This window comes from Pelodiscus sinensis, chromosome 1 (genome assembly GCF_049634645.1).
Source record: "Pelodiscus sinensis isolate JC-2024 chromosome 1, ASM4963464v1, whole genome shotgun sequence".
NCBI lineage: Eukaryota > Metazoa > Chordata > Testudines > Trionychidae > Pelodiscus > Pelodiscus sinensis.
The window spans coordinates 171,888,590-171,915,096 of record NC_134711.1 but is presented as its reverse complement, the minus strand read 5'-3'; the positions used below and the strand labels follow the sequence as shown (position 1 = coordinate 171,915,096).

The window sequence follows — 26,507 nt, the reverse complement described above, 5'->3', positions numbered from 1 at the left end:
AGATTAGTTGCATGATTTTTTCTCCATTCTGCCCACAAAGAATACTACAATCTTGGTTATCCAAATGTAAAGTGGGGACAGAATAATTTTGTATGACTAAAATTTCTCTCAAATGTCCAAAGTCTCACTGTATTTAGTAAAATGCAGGACAATGTAGCACTTTAAAGACTAACAAGATGGTTTATTAGATGATGAGCTTTCGTGGGCCAGACCCACTTATTTAGTAGACACTCTTGTATCTAAGGGAGAACCAGACTCCTATAGAATGGAAAATTCACATAAAAAGGCTACATGAGGTGTTTCCCCAGTCAAAACAATTCCCTTCCTCCCATATGAACTTAAGATAAGATAGTGGGTGACATGGTATGAATATGAAGGCTTGGCAGAAGGAAGTTTGCTCTTTTCAAATGTAGCTTATTGTTACCAAGACAATAATGTTTGGAGCAGGACATAATTTAGAAATTGTACAGATTTTCCTATATTAATTTCCATCTTATCATGTATTTCCTCTAGAACCCCAGGACTATGTCTTCATGTCTAATGATCAGTAGCTTCAAGCAATATTTAATCAGATAGCACAGTCATTGTGATCAAAGCATAAGTTCATTCTATACTAGATTTAGAGTAACAAATTCATTTCACCTATGACCTAAACTGGAGATGAACCAGCCTCCTCTTAAATGAAATGCTGAGATATAAGCCCATTGCTCAAGGGTTTACAATACACATTTTCAGAGCTTTAGTTGGAGTTTTGGATTTAAAACCATGGAATTAATTGGAGAGCTAATCAAAATGCTGCTGGAACTGTTTTTTATTGAAAAATACATTTTTGTCAAAAGTGAAAAGATTAGCAGGAACCTGTTGATTTCAACAAACATTGTGATTTGGAAAAAAGTTGGGACTGCTTTGCATTTTATATCTTATTAAAATTTACTTTTAATATTGCATGTAAATATTTAATATATATGAAAAATATGTCATGTTAAAAATTGAAACAGATTCAAACCAAACATTGTAATACCCCTGAATAAACAATTGTCAGAACTCTTAGTTCACAGAAAAATTTTAGCTTTTTGTTTCGGTTCTGAACGTCCCTCCAAAATGTTGAAATTTCTCTTGGAAGGAAATTCCAGTTCCTAATCAGCTCTAGATACTTGGTTAGCTTCCTATGCATAAAGCTGAAAAATAACACCAAGTCATTAGATGTTGGTCAATGTATTTAGTAACAGCTGTGTTAGTCTGATGTTGGTAAAACAAAAAAAGCAGTCATGTAGCACTTTAAAGACTAACAAGATGGTTTATTAGGTGATGAGCTTTCATGGGGCAGACCCACAAAAGTATTTTAGGAAAGATACCTTTTGTTTCAGTAAGTGGTGAGTCCATATGAATGTTACAGGACTAGTGGTGTCTTTCTGAAACCTCCATCCCCATGTGCTCATTTCACAGTCAAAGATATTCTAGTGGGGCTTGGAAATATCTGATTCATACTTCTCAGTTAAAAAATATTTAACACCCAGGATTTTGTTCTTGCTTTCCTTAGAAATAAAATACACGCTACTCAAGTGTTAGAGGCACAAAACAATAGAGGCCTCTCGAATGCATTTCCTCAATGTTCAATAAATTTATTCCTCTAACAAAAATATCCATTGATCATGTATTTGCTTTATGGAGTTTCACTGCATATTTAAAATTGACTTATATTTGAGCACTTCACATTTATATGTTCATTGGGTCTATTCACTTAATAGGGCAAATAATCATTATATTTCACTGGGATGTAGGGTTTTAATTCGTTTAACATTTAATCTTTCATCAGTTTTTCATTTGAAAGGATTTCATTTCATATACAGGATTTGTATAAATCGGTGTGCAATAAATTTATTCTTTTAACAGTTTTATTCTTTCATCAGAAATTCATTTAAATGGATTCCACTATATATCACATCCACTTCTAGTGCAGCTTTAGGTCAGGCTGTAATTGATGCAAAAGCAATGAGGTATTAAAAGACATAGGAAATTTCTGAAATTGGAGAGAGTTCCAAAAGTGTGCCATTTTAAGGGCATGACATTCTCCAGATAAGAGAAAGGAAAGGTACTAATAAACCATTTTGATCCAAAGCCTAGAATGTTTAATCACTTGAATTCTTATTAAACTCAGGATCTACCCTGACAGAACTGGTGCCATTAAGGCAAAATGAAAGGGATGCCATCAACTGAAAACAACATATGCCCATGTGAAAATGTTGTATCTGCTGCTACAAATAGCACCTAAAATGACTAGCACAAAAGGATACTGGGAAAAATATTTACTTCAAAATTTTCAGTTTACGTACTTTGTGTATTTGACAGCATTTTGGGTACAGTCAGCTTTACTATTTTATTGATAATAGGTTGCATCTCTGTCATGCACTGGTCTGGGCTGGACCTCTCATGAGTCCTCGTCTCTAGACTTTGTAATACCAATAACAGCAGCAGAAAAAAAATGCTGCTGAAGAACCCATGGGTAAGAGCCCATATACAGAGCAAAGAGAGGAGAGAAAGTGAGTCAGAGAAATGTTGGTACAGTTCTCAAGCTTTTCCAAAATGCAGAACGGGAGCAGAAAAGACCTTATAGAAGTGTGTGTTTGGATTTTTTGTAATGTCTTAAGTACTATTTAAAGGATGCTGTAACAAAAAACTTTTTTTTAAATGGTCAATTAAATGAAAGTCCAAATTAAGTGTTTTTTCAACTGTCAGAACTGAGGCCTTAATGAGTACAGTTACAGCTTGGATAATTTTTATTCTCTTGTTTTAAAATATATAGCCCACTAAATATTATGTTCCATTTATTTAAAAAAAAAAAAACTGTTGCTATGCTGGGACATTAAAAGTCAATATGTGGGCAAAGGGACATTTTTATAGCTGAATTATCCCTATTTATTTTGGAACTGGATTTTTAATACTCCATTGATCTGAAGAAGTGGGTTGTAACTCTGAAAGCTCATAATACCATCTACATGTTTTGTTAGTCTTTAAGGTGCTGCTAGATTATTCATTGTTTTTTAAGTTTTTCTTGTTACAGACTAACTCAGCTACCCCTCTGAATCTTTAGACCATGTTAACTGAAGCTTGGGTTCCTTGCAGCTCTCCAAGCTCAGCCAGTCCAAAAGGCTATCTTCCTGCCTCCTCTGTGGCCCCCCTAAACTATACATGCAGCAGCCTAAAGAAACTCCATGAAGATTTCCTGAGTCCTCTATCTCCTTCCCGCAAAAGAGTACAACCTGGCTTTCCAAGAAACAGTCAGTACTCCTCCAGGTGAAGAAGTAATCTGTCTTGAAAGTAAAGAGAGTGAACTGTAATAAAGAAACCAACAAGTAAAATAAAATAGCCAATATAAAGTCTTGTGGGCAATGATTTGATTAGTAAAGAGGCTTAATAGTTCTTATTTGTGCATTCATTAAGAGATAATGATAATGGTCACTTTAAAAAAAAGCCTGTTTCCTTAGACACTAAAGAATGTTTGCACAATACAGTAATAGTTTTTTTCCACCCAGAATAAAGACATTAAGATTACTCCTGTGTTTGCAGTATTACCTAATCTATTTATCTGATGCAAACTAGAAATTTTTTTAGCAGTGCCCACTTGTCCATATATTGAAAGCCTCTTTAATGGCAATCGGATTATAGTTTTTACACAAGTCAGTTAAGAAAAAGAAGTAAACACATAGTTAAAAATTACTGTACCCTAGTGAAATTATATTTGTTGAAGCCTTGACCATTTTATGCCAGATTCGGACATACTCATTAATGCTGAGTAGTATCCTACTTCATAAGTAGTCTGTCAGCATAGATGAGGGGGCTACTGTTGGGCCAATGATAATCAAAAGCAACACTTTGTATCGTTGTAAAATTAATTTACTTTTATTGTACATTTCATTGTGCTCCTATCCAAAATATGATACTGTAATTTGATAATGACAATGTGCAGGAAGTAGCTAGGGTTACTATCATGTCTGACTACTAAGGAGAATATTTTTCTGGAACAAAAATAGCATATGAACTGTGCTATGTAGGATCTTCTTGAGTAACAATGATTCTCTGTGTTCTTGTGAAGTATTTCAATACTTACATTCTGATAGATATCAGATGCAATATGTATTACCAGTATGTATTATAATTTGAGCAAAAGAAGTACTAGAAGACAAATGTGCATTGTTTTACACTTGCAGCTGTATTATTTGGTGTCGGGTTATCTATACATAATCCAGTGATCTGTTTGTCAATTTGTCCTTAAATAGTGCACCCAATGTAATCCATTCTCAAAAAAACAAAAAACGTAAACCCCCCCCCCCCCCCCCCAAACTCCACTGCATGAAGGATTAAAAGCTGATGAAGACCAGCAGGGGGAACCCAGTTCTTTAAAAAAAAAAAAAAAAAAAAAAAAAGCCATCTCTGAGTAGTTGGAAGAAAGGAAATGTTATGCAAGTCTAATTTTAAGATCAATGTGATCTAAATTTATCCTTGTAATTTTATGTAATATAGAATTTAAGTTTCTTAACTAAGTTCTCTGTCCTGCATACATACTGACTCAGCTTGTTTCTACATAAAAAGGCAAGTACATCCATTTTCCTTTTAAAATATAAGGCCATTATAACAATTAGTCACAGGATTCCAAAGGAACTTGAAGGTTCCACAACTTGAAAAGAACTGGAACAATACTTAATTTGAACATTTATTAATATTTCAACTGGCCTTGCCAGCAAGGTTAGGATGAAATGTTTTTTACAGAACAAGTGGGAATTAGGTTGCCAAACCTCCAGGATTTTCCCAGAGTCTCCATGAATTAAAGATTAATCTTTAAAGATTTTGTCATGTGATGAAATCTTCAGGAATATGTCCAAACAAAATTTGTATCTGTTTTTTTTTTCAAAATATATCTTCTAGGATACATCAGAAAATGTATTCCTTAAAAGTAAAATACATATTTCTTGCACACTATGAGTATGTCTACACTGCTGCTGTCAATCTTGCATGATTTGAATTAGCGGGTCTAGTGAAGACATGCTAATTTGCACTGAGAAGGTCACTCTGGTCGATGCTGGTAGTCCTGCTTCCCTGAGGAGTAAGGGAAGTTGAAGGAAGAATGTTCTCCCTTCGACTTCCTGCAGTGTGCACAGTGCTAAAAGTCGAGTTAAGGTACTTTGGCTTCAGCTACGCAATTAGCTGAAAAAATGAGGAAGAACAGCTCTTGCACAAAAGGGGGTTTTTGTGGGAAGAGGAGCCGTCTACTCAGCTCTTTTTTGCGCAAAAACCTCTTGTGCAAAAGAGATCCGAAGAGGAAATGCAAATGCGAGCATGACATATGCAAATGAGCAGTCCATTTGCATTTCCTCTTGAGGAAAAGCCTTGCAGTATAGACATAGCGCTAGTGTAGATGTACCCGAACAGTTCAGAGCCATCTGCATTCAACCTGATGATTAGGGCTTTCTTTCCCTTTCTCAAGGGATGCAGTGTCTCTAAGGTTTCATTCCGCTGCTTTGGAAGTTTCAGCCTCAGTCTGATGTGATATCACAGTAAGCCAGAGAGCTAGTTCCTTCAGTTTTCTGCACTCAATTTGATCTTGACAACAAAGAAATTTGATTTTTATAATGAGGCATAAATCATAGGAAAGGGCTACCTATAATGGATTTCAGCAAAGTCAGAGGCAAGAGCGCAGTAGTTTACATCAAGGCTAGCTTATAATCGCTTAAGAGTGAAGGATACACACATTCAGTGAATAGGGAACACAAAGAAGCACTGCATTGCTGGATGTCCTTTATACAGTTAGTATATATAGAAATTCCCGTTGCTTTCCTCATAGTTTCACTGAGGCATGAGGTTATGGCATATAGAATCACTGCTGAGTCCAGAGTCTGGATGAAAGGGGAACAATGAGATAAAGTTCAGGGTGCCTGAAACAGGTGCTGTATGTCTCAGTGTTCTGTACACTGAGCTGCATGTTTGTTCAATTGAATTACACCTTTAAAAGAATTTGATCGAATGCGAGAGGGAATGAATTTTAAATAATGCTTGGCAAAGCTATAAATACAGCTGATAGAATCTACCATCATGAGCAGGAAAAGCCTATAAAAATATACTGGGATGTTTACACATCACTTTCCCTGTGGTGGATTAGCAGGCAGAAGGAAATCAAAAACCACAGGGGAAAGGTTTAAATCGGATGATGCAAACATTTAGTCAATGATTAACAGTAATTTCACAAAGGTGAAGGGTAAGCTGCTCATTGTGTAGAATCTCACAAATGTGTTTTGAGCGATTAACTAAATTTACTTGGCAAAAGTTTAATTAGGACTGCCACTAATTAACTGCAGTTATGTACATTTGGATGGAAGGGAAGCACAGTGTTAACTAGACCCAAGAAATTCAACTGATTTTCAGTGTACTTGAGGCTAGACTATACCTTATGAGACCTGGCCCCATAGTGGGGAGGGGAGGTGCATAGGAAACATCCAAGCAGGAATGCCTGGAGGCAGCATTGTGGGTATGGTTCCACTTGAGGGCCCCGGGGGCATGCAGGCCAAGACAGCCCTTGCTGCAGTTTTCTACAGGGGCAACATGAACGCCACTCACCTGCGTACCTTTTTCCAATTGCTTTTTTGGAAAAGGTTTTTCCAAAATTTGGCCCATCTACACAGGGCCAAATTTCTGAAACATCTCCTCTTTCGGAAGAACCCTTATTTCTCATAAAATGAGGAATACAGGACTTCCGCAAGAACGCATCTTGCTCTCCACAAAAAATGTTGGAAGAGCAGACACATTCCTTGGATGCGGAGGAGTTTGAAAAATCCCATAGTCTATAGTGGAGGCCCAGTGGATTCAAAGCCTCCTGAAGTAAGGGAGGACAGTGGCCTCACTATAGCTACCTTCTGACTTGTTTTCTTTTCCTTTGGATATTTATTTATCTCGGTTTACTTACTGTTGACTGTTTTGTTTGTTTCATCTGGAGTTCTGAGAGGGAAAGAGAGATCTAGAGAGCACCTCGGCTCCTCAGTTGGAGGACTAAGCACCAGCCCTGTTAGACTGACACATTCTTCAGCAGGGATAATTGGACCTTGCACTCCTGCATACCTTCTTAAGGGGGCGCTCTGCCAAGGCTAGACTGAGGGTAGTTACAGTCTCACAAGAATGCAAAGGGTCAAAGCTCAGAAACCATGAATCATTGTTGCTTAGGTCATTGTGCTGAGAGATATGGCAAATGTTGCCAACCGTGTTGCAATTTACATATTCATAAACTGTTATTAGCATTTCCAGTGGTGCTTTAAGCTAAGCACCTGTGAGCTAAAATCTATTTGCTTCAACATGTACTTACTCAAATGATTATTGAGTTGTTTGTGAGGCACTATAAGGGGTGCTGGTAGAAACTCATTAGCTTAGATTGCCTAACTTTCCTTTAGAAAAGAGCCTTTAAACCTCTCTTGAGAAGCTTTTACTCTTCCATTGTTTGCACCAAGACCTTGACATTTGACAAAGGAAAAGCTCTGAGGCTAGAGAGGCTATCTCTTCTTTATTTCATGAAATTCCATTCAGGTTTTGCTTAGATGTAAATTACCATTCCCTCATTTTTCCCCTTCCTTGCCTGCCGTAGAAAATAAAAAATGGGCAGCTTGCCAAAAAACCTGAATATTAGCATCTTAAGGAGCTGGGTCCATGATGCTACCAGAGAAGCAGTGACAGCGAAGATTACACTGAGAATCTCAAGAGCAGACATCCTGTCTGAGAGGCTGGAGACTTGGGAGAGAAAGGCATCCTTCCAACAGTTCTTACCTTGCCTGGAAAAGCACCACTCCCTCTACCCCACTGCTGCAGGCATCATATGAGTAAGGAGCTTTTCTTATCGTTTGTGGGGTAGGAGCGTGAGAGAAAGCCAGACTGGTCACCCCCAGGGCATGGCTCTAGTGATGCTGGTATGATACACATATTTCCAAGGGGATCAAGTGAAAGTTGTGTGGACAATCTGAACTCTGGTCTTTCCTAACTATATCAAGTGCTTTGCTTTCCAACCTTAGTATCTTTTATCATATTTGTATATACGATTTTAATTTAGACTACACAGGATAGTTAATCAATCACAGCCAACTAGCTGCCAAGTTTTGTGTGCAGCTCCATGTGTGACTTTTCTTACCAATGAGAACAAATCATTATTTCCTCATTAGATTCTCTTTACTCAGCACTTACCTCCAACTGGAGCAGATGGAGTGGGGAGAAGAAGATAGGAGCCTATTCCATGGCATCTTCAGAAAGTGGGATGGGCAGAAAATGGAGAGAGCCAGAGGCAGACTGTGGGAATGGGGTAGTTGGTGGGAGGAAAACTATTGGTAGCTTCCCATCTTGCCACAAAGGATGTTAGCCTATAAAGGCCTTCTTATTCCAATGAGGCTACGTCTAGACTGCAAGCCTCTTTCGAAAAAGAGTGTCTAGACTGCAACCAGTACGTTCAAAAAAGCAAGTCGCTTTTTCAAAAGAGAGCACCCAGGCAGTCTGGATGCTCTCTTTCGAAAAAGCACAGTTTGCATTACATAGCACCTTTTTTCAAAAGAGCGCTTTCGAAAAAAGGCGTTCTTCCTCGTGAAATGAGGAGTACCACCATCGAAAGAAAAGCCGTGTTCTTTTGATTTAATTTTGAAAGAACGCGGCTGTAGTCTAGATGCAGGTGAAGTTTTTTCGAAAAAAGGCTACTTTTTTCTAAAAAACCCTGAAGTCTAGACACAGCCTGAGTGTCACACGAGCTGCAGAACATTTGACAGTCCTGATTCCTTATTTCCTCAAACCCCACACATGCAGCCTTATCATGCTGCTAATTTTTAAGAAGCCTGCCCTTTGGGTGATCTCTGGAAAGTTCTGCATAACATGATATTGTCCAAAGTTAATGGGGTGGAAAATTGGGGATGATTAGTTTGAAGATACATAAAACACACCATGAATTGCCATTTGTATGCACTGTATATGAGCATCATTACATCTATGGGAACCCTTTAACTAAAGTGTTGGTGATGAATATACAAAATTTGTACTGTGCTTTACCAGAAGAAAAGCAGCGATTGTTTTGTGGTGCAATGTTTATGAGGCAGTGGAAGAAATACTGAAATTCACATTTTAAAATGTCCAAGATTCTCACTGCCCTACCCAGTCACAAATGTGGAGTAACTGTTTCACCAAGGGCAGAATATTATCTATGGAGTTGACCTGTTCCCTCCCACAAAAGAATCCACAGGGTTCCCTCATGGTGTTCCCATCCCTGACTCCATCTCTCTCTCTCTCTTTCTCTTTCTGCTCAATTGGGGAGGGGAGCTTTGTTCTGCCATGGAATAGACACCAGTGCCTCCCCTGAAATCCTGTGTATCTCCAGAGTTCTGAAGAGGGCAAATGTGCCTGTAAAGCAAATGTGCCTCCATGGTTGCTCTGGCCTTCAGTGAGCCCCCATTTTTGCAGTGGTCATGTTCATGTGGTGATAAAGCGATTCCCCTGTCAATGGTATCCAGAGACCTCCAAGAGTGATGTACACAGGGTTCAGTCTATGCAAACAGTACAGCATCAGTCTGCATTATGTCTTCCAGGAAATCTTCACTGGACCAGGGTGGGTGGACTTTGAAATTTATCTCCTGAGTCACCCACTCCTCCTTTCACCAGTACAGACCATGGACCTTAGGAGTACCTTCTGGGACCATGTCTACACTACAGAGAAGATTGAAGCAACTGCAGTCAATCTTCTGAGGTTGAATTAGTGGGTCTAGTGAAGACATGCTAATTTGAATTGAAAGGCCACTCCTGTCAATACCCGTAGTCCTACTTTTACAAGTAGTAAGGGAAATCGAAGGGAGTGTGTGCTCCCTTTGACTTCCCGTAGTGAGGACAGCACCAAAATTGGAATTGACTCAAGCTATGCAAGTAACATAGCTGAAGTTGATTGCCTTAATTTGAACTTATCCCCTAGTGAAGACCAGTGGTGGAAGGTCAGGAGAAAGGGGTATAGTGCTGTGGAAGTGGCTGGAACAGTCATATGCAAGAGAGGGAAAATGTGCATACACAGCCCTCTGGGTGTAACAATCTGCCTTCAGTGAGCAACTTATTTCTATGCTTTCTTGGTACAAAGGATTCCTGATCATTCGGTACAAACTCAAATGTTTCAGCTTCAAATTGACATTTGCCTTGTCATCTCATTGCGCTCATAGCTGACCTGTGATTTGTGCCTCTTCAGATATTACTCAAGCAGCCATCAATTTCACCTGAAATCCCCAATATCAGTGTTTAAAAATTAAATCTGGTACCCTTATGCTTTATTTCTTTGCAAATAGATCTTAGAACAAAAACCATTGTTTATATTTTAACAGTGAAGATACTGTAAATCATGTAATTGTGATTCCTTTATGTGAAGATCTTCTAGAATCAACAAGCCCTATTGTAGGCACAACCCTGAGATTTTGTAAGTAAGGTGGCCAACCCTGAGATTTTGTTCCTCATGGCTAATACACTATTTAGATTTTTGCCTTGTGTTCCACTCAATCGTACTGGAGTACCTTCCTGACTGAAACATAAGCATACTAGCTAATACCTGTCATGTGGAGTTCCCTCTCTGCTCCTTGGGGAAGAGGTGGCATGTTCTCTTCCATTAGCTGAAGTGCCCAGAGTTGTTGTTTGGAAGGTAAGTTTGAAGAAGTGTGGAGTTAGGGAAATGGTGAGGTTTGAGGCAGTTTGTAGTGCCTATATGAGTGAGCCCCACAGTCTTGGGATAGGTCTCTAGGAAGCTTCATCTCTATCTTGGATGAAAGAGCTTCCACCTTTTAGTAGACCTGTGGTGTCTGATGTGGTATCTAACTACCACTTATGTTGCTTGGGGGAAGTGGCATATTCACACCTCTGAGTGACATAAGTTACACCAGCCTGAGCACTGGTGTGAACAAGACTATGTTGGAGGGATTGCTTCTCACACCCAATGAGCTACTGCTGCTCATTGAGGGTGGATTAATTAAGTTCTCTCCTATTGGCTTAGAGCAGTTACACTAGAGAGTTTACAGAACCACAGCTGCATTAGTTCACCCCGTAAACTCACTCTGGTGTAGCCATAGCCCGAAGAGGAGAATTGTCAACATCTCCTAGTGATTTTACATGAAGATAAATTGTATTGCTATAATCCAGCAGGGTGGTAACAAAGCTATGTATTACTAAGGCTAGGCCATCACCAGCAAGAATGAAAGAGTCTTTTAGCTAGCTACAGATGGCAGAACTTACACTTGCTGTTACAGGTTGGCCCTCCCTTGACCAGCACCCTTGGGATCTGGCCCGTTTCGAATGAAGGAATTTGTCGGATCAGGGGAGGTCCCCTGCCACTGGCCTCCCAGGATGCTCCCTCTCCCTGTGGCTGGCTCCGCTCCTGCCACACTGCCACTGGGCTCTAGCCTGCAGGGCTTGGACTTGGGCTCCGACTTTCTAGGACTCCCCAGGGAAGGAGCTCCCCAGCCACCATGGCCCCATTTCTCCGCTGCTCAGCCAGGAATCCCTGGGGATGGGGCTTGCCAGCTGCCCCAATTTTGCCATGCTCAGCCAGGGACCCCCAGGGATGGGACTTGTCGTCTGCTGCACTTTTGCCACTGGCTGCCCCACTGCTGCCCCACCTGGTCATGGCTCTCTGGGGATGGGGTTCACACTGTGGGGCAACATGTCTCTCTGGTCTAGCAACATCTGTAGTCCTGCCAGAGCACAGATGTTGCCAGACCAGAGAGTCCCAGATTTCAGAGATTCAACCTATACTTATGGGCCTCATGTCACTAAGGAATCCTGAAGAATTCCTAGCCTGGTGGAGTGTTCTGATGATTTGCGGACATATGACATAGACTGGTAAAGGCTGCATGGTGACCGAAAACCCTTCAAAGGATCTTCCTCTGTGTATGACTCCATGTTGTTAGGATTTCATTTTAACCAGCTCTTCCTAATCTATACGGTAACCTCAGTGACACACTGGGCTGGCCAGGTTTTTGTGGTGTTATAATAGATTACATTTGATAACTGGCTCTTACTACATTTTTATATTCTATTTTGGAAAGTGCCAGTGTAAACAACATTTACCTGCATAGTTACCAGCAACTAATCTCAGACCTACTGAAGTCAATGAAAGTCATTCTGTTGACATCAGTGAGAATTGGATCAGTCCCCTTATCCTTAGCGGTGGAACCACAGGCAAGATACACATCTGACAAATTATGTAGAAATCCAATGGAAAATCCAAGTTTCACTCACAGACAATAGAAAAGATCAGAAAATGAACCCTAAATATGATTAAACAGTTAATGGCAAAATTCACCAAGTGAATGTAATCTGCAACACAAAAGTTGAATGAAAGTCATAAAACAGAGGTGACAGGACATATAAGGTACAATTAAAAGATTTGCCTCCAGTTATGTTTATCAGTGTCTACTCCTGCGTAAAAGTGGCTTACAATTAATGAAAGATTAAAATTGAGTTAAACCTTGACACTCTGAATTGCTGATTTTCTGTAAACAAAGTAATTAGTTTGGCTTAGTTCTGTATTCTGAGCAGCTTTTATAGAGCTCTGTTTTCACAAAAGTCACCATCCATCTTTTAAATGCAGCAGTTTTATTTGGCCTGGCTTTCTCAGACATTTTGCTTTTTTACAGAGATTAAAAATATACTATGGAGGAAAATTATCTAGGCTTTGAAAATATGAAATGATGTCTGCAGCAGTGCTCCGGCATGTAGTAATTCACTCTGCCAGCTCTAAAGCACAGATGGGAGCGTATAGAAAGAGGATTAAACTGCTTTCCATATCCTAAACTTTATCAGGGATAACACAGAAAACTGTGTCATTCATTACTCCCTGGGGAGTTCTTAAGTGTTAACAATTTATCTCATTTATACATTATAAAAGCTAGAAAGTGTATTTTTTCCATTAGCAATAACAGACTGCAACTGAAATGAAAGTCATAAGTTGCAGTACACAAGTTTTTGTTGTACAATTCTGACCAAAGAGCACCAATAGACTTGCCCATTAGACATTTTGCTTTCCAATAAATTTAGCAGCATGGATGCAAAAAGGTTGTTGGGAGAAAAAAGCCTAGGGAACATTTTCACTTACACAATACTAAAATTGTATATTTATTGTATGCTTTAGAATCTTATTTTTTTTAGTGTTTTTGATGCTCAAAATATAAAGAACAATATTAAGGCATTTGTAGAATAGACTATCTTCCTAGATTTGTGTGCATACAGCTTGCTTCATATTACAAGTAATTTCACAGATATGATTTTAGAGTGTGAAATCACAACTCATTTAAATTAAAGGGAAGACTCCTGTTGATTTCAGTAAGTTCGGTAGAGAGATCTAGAAGCCAAAACTTCTGAGGGAAAGAAATTACATCCAAAGTCTCCTTTGAGTTCTTGATACCATCTTCATCTTTGTCCTAACTTGTACATTTAAATATTTTTCTTGATGCATCTGTCTAATATGCATGGTAGGTTTTGGATTTTTACACCCTCACTAATTTTGCTTTGAGTCTTCAGTTATTATGAATCCAAAGAAGTAGTGCAAAACTCAGATAAAGCTAGCAAGTTTAGTCTGATTTATAATGCAACTGGTGATGTGAGGCAGTTTTGTTCATTTTGCAGTGAAACCCAGCAAATACTACAGCAATTTAATAAGAAAAAATACCACAAGTTCCATAATAATTAAATAGGTTTCTATAGATTTTACTCTAAAAATAGTCATGTTTTAATGGAGAAGGCACTCCATTTTACTTTTTTTTAAATCAGCGTATAGAATGTAATATAGAAATATATCCTTGATGTTAAACTCTGGAAATGGGTTTAAAATGTTCTGGAAGCTATTCTCAGTGAAATTCTGTGGGCCATTTACATATGCATGATACATGTTAGCTTTGGGAGATTTTTATGCTGTAACTGAACAGCAAGTAGGCTGTTGGTTTTTGCCTCATTTCAGGTTCCATTGCAAAAGGTGAGAAACAGATCAGGCATCAACCAAATTCCTGTCTGTTCACCTTTTCCCATGTCTTGATTCCAGATACAGATGAATCCAGCCCATCCTTAACTTGTAGGAATGTATAGGTTATTTTTTGTAGACTGGGCCTATGCAATTGAATATTTGTCATAATACTTGTAACAATATTTTGGTGGTTATCATGCAATAATAGAACTATAAGGAAGCTCAAGAGGTCATAAAGTTTAGTCCCTTGCACTCATGGAAGGACCAAGCACCATATAGTATATCCCTGACAGCTAACCTGCTCTTAAAAATTTTCAGTGATAAAGATTCCATAACATTTATTCCAGTGCTTAACCAGTCTGACAGTCAGGAAGATTTTCCTAATGTCCAATCTAAACCTCCCATGCTGCAATTCATACCCATTTCTTCTTCTCCTATCTTCAGAGATAAAGAAGAATAATTTTTCTCCCTCCTCCTTGTAACAATCTTTTAGGTACTTGAAAGCTGTTATCATGTCCCCTCTCAATCTTCTCTTTTCCAGACTAAACAAACCCAATTTCTTCTATCTTCCCTAATAGATCATGTTTTCTAGATGTTTAATCATTTTTGTTGCTTTTCTCTGGACCTTCTCCAGTTTGTCCACAACCTTCTTGAAATGTGGTTCCCAGAACGGGACACAATACTCCAATTGAGGCCTATTCAGCATATAGTAGGATAGAAGGATTACTTCTAAATTCTCATATCTTGTTAACATTCCGGCTAATATATCCTAGAATAATGCTTGGTTTTTTTGCAACAGTGTCACTTTGTTGACTCATATTTATGTGTCCACCATGACTCCCTAGAATCCTTTCCATAGTACTTTTTCCTAGGTAGTCATTTCCCATTTTGTATTTGTGCACCTGATTGCTTCTTCCTAAGTGGAATACTTTGCATTTCTCCTTGCTTAATTTCATCCTGTTTACCTCAGACCATTTGTCCTGTTTGTCTACATCATTTTGAATTATAATCTTGTCCTCCAAAGCACATGCAATCCCTCCCAACTTGATATCGCCTGCAAACTTTATAAATACGTTCTCTATGCCCGTATCTAAATCACTGCAGATATTGAACAGAACCAGTTCCAAAACTGATCCCAGCAGAACCCCACCTGTAATGCCCTTCCAGCATGACTGTGAACCATAGATAACTATTCTCTGGGAATGGTTATCCAGACAATTATGCACCCACCTTATGGTATTTCCATCTAGGTTGTATTTCCTTAGTTTGTCAATGAGAAGGTCATGTGAGATGATATCAAATGCTTTACTAAAGAACAGATATCCCATATCAACTGCTTCCCCCTTATCTACAAGGCTTGTTATCCTGTCAAAGAAAGCTATCAGATTGGTTTGACATGATTTGTTCTTTACAAATCCATGTTGTCTGTTACTTATGACCTTATTATCTTCTAGATGTTTGCAAATGGATTCCTTAATTATTTGCTCCATTATTGTTGTTGGTACAGAAGTTAAGCTGACTAGTCTATAATTCCCTGAGTTGTCCTCATTTCCCTTTTGACAGAAGGTCAAATATAGTGCTTTTTGCCAGTCTTCTGGTTCCATGACTTTTCAAAGATAACAATTAATGGCTCAGATATCTCCTTAGTTAGCTCCTTTAGTATTCAAGGATGCATTTCATCAGGCCCTGGTGACTTGAAGACATTTAACTGGTCTAAGTGATTTTTAAACTTGTTCTTTTCCTATTTTAGCTTCTGCATATACCCCATTTTCATTGGCATTCATTATGTTAGGCTTCCAATCACCTCCAACCTTCTTGGTGAAAACCAAAATAAAGAAGTCATTAAGCACCTCTGCCACTTCCACATTTCCTCTTCATTGAGTAATGAGCCTACCCTGTCCGCTAGCTTTTAATATAGTCGTAGAATGTTTTCTTGTTACCTTTTATGTTTCTGGCTAGTCTGAGCTTGGTTTTGTGCCTTGGTCTTTCTAATTTTGCCCTTACATACTTTGTTATCATATATATAATAGCCCAATGTCTGTGACTCTGTAACGCTGAAACGCTGGCTGTTCCCTCTGGGCGACACTGTTGCCTGAGTCATGTCTTTCACCTCCCGCCGTGGCACTCGTCCGACTTCTGTGCCGCTCAGCCAGACCGCCGTGGAGCAGCAAGCTGCACAAGCTATGCTCCATGTGGACCACGGCACCCAAATGGCCGCTTGCTCTGCTTGCTCCCCCGTGGCGGCCCAGCTGAGCGGCGCAGAAGTCAGTCGAGCACCACGGTGGGAGGTGAAGGAGGACAGGGTGATGATGTACATGGCCGGGGGCGGGGCCCGGCCATGTACATCACTGCCCCGCTCCCCTTTGCACCCTCCTTTGCCTCCCGCCGTGGCACTCGGCTGAGTTTTGCACCGCTCAGCCGGGCCGCTGCAGGGGAGCAAGCAGAGCAAGCGGCCATTTGGGCTCCCCTGCGGCGGCCCGGCTGAGTGGCGCAGAACTCAGCCGAACGCCACGGCGTGAACAGACCCTGGCCAGGAGGAGGGCGGAGGAATGAGGGGGAGGAGGAGGAGGACAGCTGGGAGGCTGCAGGATCAGTGCTGGGGTGAAGGGAAATGGTGCAGGGGGATAGCTGGAGCTTATAGGCAGCCACTCTGCTGGGCTGCCGTGTGGGAGCAAGAGGTGCAAACAGCCGTTTGGGCTCCGCGCTCCCCATGCAGGAGGGGGAGGAGAAGAGAAAGAGAGACAGAGAGAGAGGCAGGAGACAGAGGAGAGCTGAGAGAGAGAGAGGGGGAGGCAGTAGGAGGAGGGGAGAGAAAGCGAGATGGAGCGAGAGACCGGAGGCTCAGGAGAGAAGACCAAGATAGAAAGGGAATAGGACGTGGAGGAGAGACCTGAAAATCCCGTTTTATGATGGGCTAATTGGCTAGTTTATTTATAATCATCCTAGGTTATTTGACCTAGGTTCCACTTTTTGTGGGCCTCCTCTTTGATTTTTAGATCATTCAGCATCTCCTGGTTAAGTCAGGGTCTCTTGCCATGCTTCCTATCTTTCCTACACATTGTCCTTGTGTCCTTAATAATGTCTCTTTGAAAAACTGCCAACTGTCTTCAGTTGTGTTTCCTCTTATACTTGCTTCTCATGGGATCTTACCTATCCACTCCCTGTGTTGTACTGCAATATTTTTTTAACTTTAGGATCTCTAATAGCCCTTTACAATTACTCTGCATGTGAGGTGATTCTGTACCCATTTTGCAGAAGGTTAAGGTGACTGACATGGTGGTATGGTGCCAGTTTTAAAGTATCCATTCCCTTTAATGTCTTACTTTTGGGGTCTCCAGCTTGAGGTACCATCTAATAACTTGCAGTTGAGCACCTAAACTTAGCCTGTGTCTAGATTACGTCATTCTTTGACACAGGGATGTAAATTAGGCACTTTCAAATGGAAAATGAAGCCGGGATTTGAATTTCCTGTGCTTCATTTGCATAATCACATAATGACGCTCTTTCGAAAAAGCGCTATTTTGAAAGTAAAACCGCAGTCTCCTCAGGTATACAGGATCTTTCAAAAATGCTTCCCTTTTTTGAAAGAACCATGTCTAGACCGCGGTTTTACTTTCGAAAGAGCACTTTTTCAAAAGAGCGCCATTATGTGATTATGCAAATGAAGCACAGGAAATTCAAATCCATCTTCGTTTGCAATTTCAAAGTGTCTAATTTACATCCCTCTGTGAAATAGAGATTTTATCTAGACACAGCCTTAGTGAACACTTTTTTTGAAAATTGAATTCTAAATGCTTGCCTAGTATCACACAGTAAACCATGAAGAACTGGAATAATCCAGATGTAGAAATAACTAGTCCTCTGAGCTAAGCTACGTTTGCCTCCCCATGCGGTTGTTTAGTCTGTAGAAATTGTCAGAACAGAAACTTCTCTTCTATTTCATGTGCATCACTGGCCACACTAATAGATAAATAAGAATATCCTGGCTTGTTACTCCCCAGATTTATCCATGTATTGCTCTCGGTAGTACATGGAGTGAAGGACAATGAGCTAGTTGCACAGTCTCCTTCTCCGTGAGCCCAATTCCAACTAGGTGGTCTGTCTCTCTTGCACAAATACGAGAAGGAGGTAAGCACTGGGCAGCTGCTGTCAGGACAGAAAATACCCGCAGCATGCCCTCCTCTGAATTCCCAGAACAAAAACAAAAAAGAGAACAGTCAGTTAAAAAGTCAGTGGAGCATTCAGCTTGATCCAATGGTTAGGGACACTAGCCAAGGACTCGGGAGAGCTGTATTCTAGTCCCCCCACTCAACTACAAACTTTCTTTGTGACTTTGGCCAAGTCACTTAAACTCTCTATGCCACAGTTCCCTATCCAAAAAATGGGGATAATAGCACTTCACTACTTCACAGATGGGTTGTGAGGCTAAATAGATCTGAGTATGATGCATATAAGTACTCAAAATGGATTATTTTGCCTCTTTTAACAATATCATTGTCATGCTTCGGGTTATATGCTACTCCAAGGGATGTGGATAACTCTGCTTCTGTAACACTTAACCAACATGTGTGAATTGTATTAGTCCATTCTTGGTAAATATTGGGAAGTTATTTGTGGACATTTCTATCTGTGCATGCAATGTTTTCTTTTATGTGTTATTACAGTAACAGGTTTTCAGGTCACATCTGGGTTCAATAGATATAGGGGAAATGTTGGCATGTCCTTGGTTAAAAATGGATAAAAATGTCACTGATTCCATGAACCCTACTTTGAAGAATTACAGTGATATAAGAGCAGAGGGATGGGTGGGGGGTGGGTCACTCTTTGATGTGAAAATCTTTGATGTAAGCTGTCTCAGCTGTCTGCAACTCTTTCAGATCTCTGAATGCCAGTCATAGTTCTCCTTCAAGAGTCACCTTATTTTTCCCCTTTCTCTCTCTTGAGTTTAAAGTCAGGGCATCTAGGTACAAGCTGCTGCACAAACTTAGAAACAGCTGTACACAATCCCCTCTGCCATCCATAACTCACTAGGACTACAGCCATTACTTGTAGCATGAACCTTTTCTGCCAAAAGTAGGAGGATACAATGTTTCTAGCAAGAGGTCTTTGCATGTTTCATTTCCCAAGTTTTCACCCTTGATGAAATCATAGAAGTTTCCAAAGTAAGTATAACATTGTCTGCTGAAAACGGTAGTTAAGTTTCAGAAATTGGCATTTCCAAAATGCCATGTTAAGTTGAGATGGATTTCAAACAACTAATAATACTCAGTCTGAGATAATTTGTCAGTTTAATGTGTCTTGATAACTAATCTACAGCAAGGAATCCTGTTCTCCATTGAAATAAATATACTTCAGATGGCATCAACTCTACCAATTGGATCGGCCACTGTTTGGTGAGAATGATTCAGATACTGAGGGTGTGTCTAGATTACAGAGTTTTGTCGACAAAAGTGGACATAACATCGACAGAACTCAGCAATTTTGTCGACGCTGGTAAACCTCATTTTACGAGGCATAACGTCTTTGTCGACAGAGTTCTGTCGACAGAAAGGGCAGTCTGGACGCGGGGGTTTCTTTTGTCGACAGAAAAAGTCCTCCAGGCAAGCCCCCTGCTGGACAGTCCTTCTTCAGGAAAAACCTCTTCTTGGTCCTGTCTGTAGCCATGTTTTAAAGGCACAGACATCCCTGGCAGGCATTGTGACAGGAAGCTGGCCACAGACATAGCCTGACAGCCCAGAGCTCTCCCAGTGTCACCTGCACATGGCCATGTGTGCAGCTCCAGCGCCACGAGGCCCCCAAGAACCTTTAAGGGAGCCAGCCCTGGTGCCCACAGGCGACAAAAAGAGAGCCCCAGCCTGGTCAGGGACAGAGGTCCTGAACCTGCTTGAACTGTGAGGGGAGGAGGAAGCAGTCCAGGCCCTGCACACCCGGCGCAGGAACGCCAGCATCTATGGCCACATGGCTCAGGGGCTGGCCGATAAAGGGCACCACCCCAGGACACTCCAACAGGTCCGGGCCAAAGTGAAGGAACTTCGCCAGGGATACATGAAGGCCCGAGAGCAGAGCTCGGCTTCAGGTGCAGCCCCACTGCACTGCACCTACTATCAGGAACTGGATCGCAACCTGGGAGGCCAGGAACCTATGTCTGCACCAGTGCTCGTGCAGACAGGGTTGCACACACCAGTGCAGCAGAGCCTGCAGGAGGTCCCCAGGGAAAATGTGGAGGAGGAGGAGCAGATGGAGGACACCCTGACCCTGACTCTGCATCCTGTCCCAGAGATGCAGGAAGCCTCGCAGGCACCCTCCGACGCAGGAGAAGGAACATCAGGTGAGTGCAGGCAGGGTCACAGACACAGCACAGTGGAGGTGGGAGAAGAGAGGATGCAGAGCAGTGTTCACATCTTGGTTCTCCCTCCTGGACAGCTTGCATCTCTCTGTGCATGTACAAGCAGGCGGGCAGATGGTGGGTATGTGGGTGGGGGGCATGGGAGACCCAAGGTGCAGCAGGCCCATGTCCTACTGTGGCTGCACACTGATCTGGTCTGGGCGGCCACAGTGGAGGGTGGGAGGATCTTGGGGGTGGAGGTGGACATTGTCCTAGCCATAACGGGTCCCCTGTGCAGCCGAGGCGGCTGGCAAGGCCAGACGTGGCCTACCAGTAACAACATTCCCATCCCTTGTTGTATGGACTTGTGTGTGAATTGCTAACACTGATCGGTTCTCCCTCTTCTTCTCCACAGCTGGACCTGCTGCTGATGTCCGCTGAGAAACTCCTGTGCCACCACCCACCCAGTCCCACAGCACCCGCAGGCATTGGAGGACCTACAATGACCTCCTGAGGAGGCATGTGGAGGCCATGGAAAAAATGGAGGGGACCATGGCCAACATGCAAGAGACCATGGCTGAAAGAGCGAGGGAGGAGGCTCGGTGGCATACTCGCCTGCTGCAGGACTTCCTCCCAGAGTGGAGCACAATGTGTGCCACTGTCCGGGAGTCTCTGGCTGTGCCAGGCCCTCTCCCCCTGGGGACTCCTCCTGCCCATCCAGCTCCAGCCCCCTCTGACCCCCTGTCCTCCCCCTCAGCCCCCTCTGACCCCCCTTCCTCTCCCGCAGCCCCTGCCACCCCTTCCTCTCCCTCAGCCCCTGCCACCCCTCCAGCCCTGCCCCTCCTCCCCTGCTAGAGCAGAGTCATTGTCAGCCCCCACTCGAGCCCAAGGATGGCTGGGTCCACGGACCAGGGGTGGCAAAGCCTTGCGGCCCAGGCGAGACCACCATTACCCTTAAGGTGTCTGCCCTCCCTCCCTGCCTCCCTCCCTCACTCCATGTTGGAAATCCCTCCTCCTTCCCTCCCTCCCTCCCTTCCTCCAGGTTGAAATACCCCCTCCTACCACAGTTATAAACACAGGTTATTAGTTAAAAAAGAACTTTATTTTTCACTGTTGTTGAACAATTCTATTTTGTATAACAGATCTAATTTCTTACGTTACTCCTTGATAAACATATTTTTACTGTTTAACATGGTGTGTGCGCCTTAACTGTTCAGAGGCTGATGCAGGGATGGATTGTGGGAGGGAAGGTTTTGTGATGGGGGGGAAGGCCCACAGACCCCATTGGGGATACCTTGGGGAGTCATAGGCCTCCAGCTGAGAAGCGCTCACACAGAGCCTCCTGGATGCGAACCCCCGCCTGATGGGCTTGGCGCACGGCAGCTGTCCGAGGCTGCGCAAACCGCTTGCCCTCCACTTCAGCCATTGGCCCCCAACCTGGGAGGAAGGCCTCCCCTTTGCTCTCCACCAGGTTGTGGGGGATGCAACATGCTGCCACCACTTCTGGGATATTGTGTTCCCCCATGTCAAGGCGAGTTAGCAGACACCTAAACCTTCCCTTCAACCGGCCAAATGCGCATTCTACCTGTAAACAGGCGAGTGTCAGGTGCGCATTAAACACTTCCTTGCTCGGGGTCAGATGCCCTGAGTATGGCTTCATAAGCCAGGGCATGAGGGGGTACGCCACATCGGCCACAATGCAGACCGGCATCTCTACGTCCCTGATAGCAGAGGTTCGCTGGGGGAAGAAGGTTCCTGTCTGCAGCCTTTCGTACAGGTGTGAATTGCGGAAGATCCGAGCATCATGTGCCCGGCCCGACCACCCCACACACAGGTCTGTAAATAGTCCACGGTGGTCCACCAGGGCCTGCAGCACAATGGAAAAGTACCCTTTTCTGTTGATATACCGGGCAGCTTGATGGGGTGGTGCACGGATGGGAATGTGCGTTCCATCGAGCGCTCCTCCGCAGTTTGGGAATCCCAGCCCTGCAAAACCAGCCATGATCATGTCTAGGTCTCCAAGGCGGACAATCCGATTCAGCAGCTGTGAGTTGATGGCCCTCACCACCTGCAAAAATAGAAACATACAAACAAACATAGATTATGAAGTCAGAGGGGTTGCCCAAGTCCTTTGGCGACCATCCGCCCCCCCAAGAACCCAGGCTCCCCCCCCCCAGTGATTGCTCCCAGTAGTATCATGGTGTAAGACACAGGAGCCCTCCACCACCTCCCCTCCATTGCCCCCCACCCACCTTTTTTCGGTTACAGTCCCCTTATGGACTGCCCTCCCCCCGTCCCCAAGGAACTTACCTCCATCAACACAGCACCTACAGTAGATCTCCCCACACCAAACTGCTGTCCCACTGACCGGTAGCTATCAGGAGTGGCCAGCTTCCAGAGGGCAATAGCTACCCTCTTCTCCAGCGGGATGGCAGGGCGCAGGTGGGTATCCTGTCATTGCAGGGTGGGGGCAAGCCAGTTGCAAAGCTCCAGGAAGGTGGACTTCCGCATCCTGAAGTTTTGGAGCCAAGCCTGATCATCCCACTGCTCCATTACGAGCCGGTCCCACCAGTCCGTACTTGTTTCCCTCCTCCAACATCGCCTGTCCGGGAAAAAGTTCGGCGGCAGGAACAGTGCTGCTGCATCCTGAAGGAGCGGCTCCAGTCTGGGCTCAGGTTCTGGACCAGACATTAACAGCATGATAGTCTCATGCAGTTGCAGCAGCATTTGAAGCACCGTGGAGTGGGGCCAGCGCCTGGCCAGGGGAAGCTCTCGCTCCATGGTAAAGAAAGGTTTGGAAAAACCTTCAAAAAAAAAAACCCCCACACTGCTGTGCTGTGCCAGGAAGCAGGGCACTCCAAACAGGCACTGCAGAACCTTTGCTATTCCTCTAGGTAGCTGCATCAGCAGAGCAAGGGCTTGTCGGGGGGGGGTGGCCCTTTTAGCATGCGTCTCTGCAAAGTGCAGGCAGCAGCACCAGGAAGTACATGCTGCCCCTGTGACCTGGCAAAGCTGTTCCGGGTACTTTCTTCTGTCGACAGAGCGCCCTGCAGTCTGGACGCTCTCTGTCGGCAAAGCAAATACTTTTGTCTATGGCTTGATGTAGTCTAGACGCGCTTTGTCAACAGAAGTTTTGTCGACAGAATCTGTCGACAAAACCCTGTAGTCTAGACGTACCCTGAGTCACTCCTGTAATTCTTCACTGGTATCTGATCATCAGAATAAAATGTTTGGCTCTCCTATTTCATTTTAGAATAATACAGTATCCTATTGGTGATGCCTCCTGGAAAAAATATTATCTTCTTTATCTTCATCTCAATTTCTTCTGCACAAGTAACTCTCCCAGTAAAGGCCAGTGAGTTTTCAAGAAGAAACATGGGACGTCAAATTCTGAAGAGACATGCAGTGGGGTAGATTGCTAAGAAGGGATGTGAAAGGTTTAAAAATTGTTCTAAGAAGTGAACATCTAAACTCTGAAGTGAAAATGAACATTTAGACAGACAAAAAGGATGAAGAGGTTGCTGGAGGAGAAAAAAAAAAGGATCACGAATACCTGAAAAGGAGGGTATATCCGTCTGGAAACTCCACTATTCTTAGGCTCAAAAATAAAGAAGTTCTCCTTTCTCTTAATGTACAAGTGTCCTAAAAGTCATTGACAATTGTAAATATAGAGTGAGATATTCAGCTAATATAAACAAGCATCTCTCTATTTAAATGTGTGGTACTGTGCTGATATACACCAGCTGGCTCTTAGGCAGTCTCCCCAGACAAGAAGAAAATACTGACCAGCATTCTGTGAATAGATCTTAGACTACCAGCTCCAACAATTGTGTAGTGCAGAAGGATAGTGTAGAGAAGAATGCATAAAGAAAGGCCCACATAGCAGCCCTGCTGTGACATGGACATGCTACATAAGTGTTTTCAAATAGCGCTATTATTTTGTACGCCCACCAAAGGACAGGCAAGCACCCTTGGAAAAGCAGGTTTTGCACCATTCCAAATGCTTAACTATAGATACCTCATTTTGCACCCATATTTCAGAATTTGGTTTTTAAACATATTTAGTGATAACATACAGCATACTTTATCATGCTTTACTAGAGACCTTAGCTCCTACAAGAGTGAAAATATAACTTTCAGGCCATAGGAGGTGGCAGTGACATGCACTTGAACATATTGACTAGTGTGTATGTTTACCACTATGCTCTAGTGGCTGGTTAAAGACAGTATATTTTCTTTGCCAGGAACACAGTTTCAGAGATTTCGGAATCAAACTTAGAATCAGTTTGATCAAAATGCTATTGCTTTGCAAGCACACTCAGTGATTCGTCTTTGAGCAAAGAACATGAACATCGGCAACAGGAAGATCATCTATAGCTGTTTTGGCCTAAGGATACAGTATGTGTACTAAAAGACCAAGGAGACACTTTCACTTTTCCATCATTTTTAGGAGCTGTAATATTGGAGCTGGAGTACTGCATTCTCAGATTATGTACATCAGAATTAATCCCTAATTAAGAAGCTGTGTTGATTTCCATCAGCTGAGGATTTTTTTTTCTACATCTACATCTTGATTTTTGTAGGTGTTTCTTTTGGATGAATTGCTCTACAAATTAAAGAGGAAAGTAAGGGTTGGGGGATATTTGAATAACAGCATATATGAAAAATAGGTCAAGTGAATTATCCACAGAAAACCCTCTCACTACTTTAATGAGACACTTACAATTAGTACAGAAGAGCTATGTCTTTCCTTTTGATTACAAAAGTAAACACTGTAAGACTCATACAAAATTGATGTGAAAATTAAAACTCCAAGAGTTCACAAATCAAAATATAAGGTCTGACTCTACTCTCATTTAACTGGTGTGACTTCACTGGCTTTGATAGATACTACTGATTAACACAAATGTAAGAGCAGAGTCAGACCCCAAGAGTGTAATGGTGTGCTCTTTAATGGGCAGAGGTGAACTTAGCATCTTATTTTCACCAGTGTCAGCACTTGGGGTGAGACAGGGTAATCTTGACAAAAGATGGCAGACATAGGTTATTTTTTTTAAAACCCTTTCTCCTCAAATTATGCAAATCTTCAAAAATATGCCATATTTCTAATAAATGATAGAGAAATCTCAAACTAGATTTGCGGGTAATGACTTTGAACCAGCAATGCGCTTGATTCAACTCCTGTTGATTTCAATTAGTTTTGAATCAGACTTTAAATGAAGAGATAGTCTAACAAGTCCTTAATGTGGCTACTTGTATGTAAAAGGAGATGTAAGCTTTATTGCAAAGTGAATTGGGAAATCTGAGTAAGCCTTTCAAAACTCAAAATTATGTTGTTTTTTTTCAATGCTTTCATGAGACCTTCATGGCTGCTGGCAGAGAAGGCAGTGTTGATTTTTCAGAGCTGCCTCAATCTGTGTTTGTTTAATAAGACCATTGTTTTAATATTGGGAGAGGGGAGTCAAAAGTAAAAGGGAATGGGGGTGGCATATCCAAACCTTAAGCTTGTGTGGCAAATGTTTGCAAAGCAGGTTAATTCTCTGGAATTTGCCAATCCATTACTCAACAATAACATGAAGAATGTGTGATTAAGAATACTAAATAGCAAGTACAGAAATCAATTCTGTGTAGTAAGGATTCAAGTCTCCTTGAGCTTTTAAAATGTTTTTTAAGGTTTTAAAGAAGGTGGGGGGTTGGCATCTTTTCTATAAATGCACAGAATTACTGAGCATAAGGGATTTATTTAATCAGAAAACTTACATTATTGAGATTAGACATCTTGTTTTCAAGGTGCTCCTGGAAGATAATGACTCCTGTACCCATATTTCACTCTAGACATCAGTTTTGTCTGGTAGTATATAAATGGGCCTGAAGATGGAAGTTAGCAGTTTTCACTCTATATTACAAAACAAAATAAAATGGCAATAAAAAAGTGCCAGTTTTTCTGGATTTCAATGGTTATGTGGGCAGACAATTTATTCAATTAACTTTATTTATGATATTTACACTTTTTCCTCTTGTGAGGCTCCAATACAATATGGTCACCTTGATTTTGAGGACAGTGTCCACCATAATAACTTGTACTAATAGATGCACTCCATAGATCAAATGGGGAAAATGAATATTTACTGCACTGGCCACAAAGCTATTTGCCTGTTTGTGTTGCGTGAGCTGCAATTTATTTCCACAGCT

At 42.1% G+C, this 26,507-nt stretch overlaps 1 protein-coding gene across 2 annotated transcripts in view; it reads left to right on the top strand.

Moving 5' to 3' along the window:
• SAMSN1 (SAM domain, SH3 domain and nuclear localization signals 1) overlaps nt 1-26,507 on the top strand; it is a 396,747-nt gene that overhangs the window by 229,564 nt on the left and 140,676 nt on the right. The gene's annotated exons all lie outside the window — the stretch shown is intronic.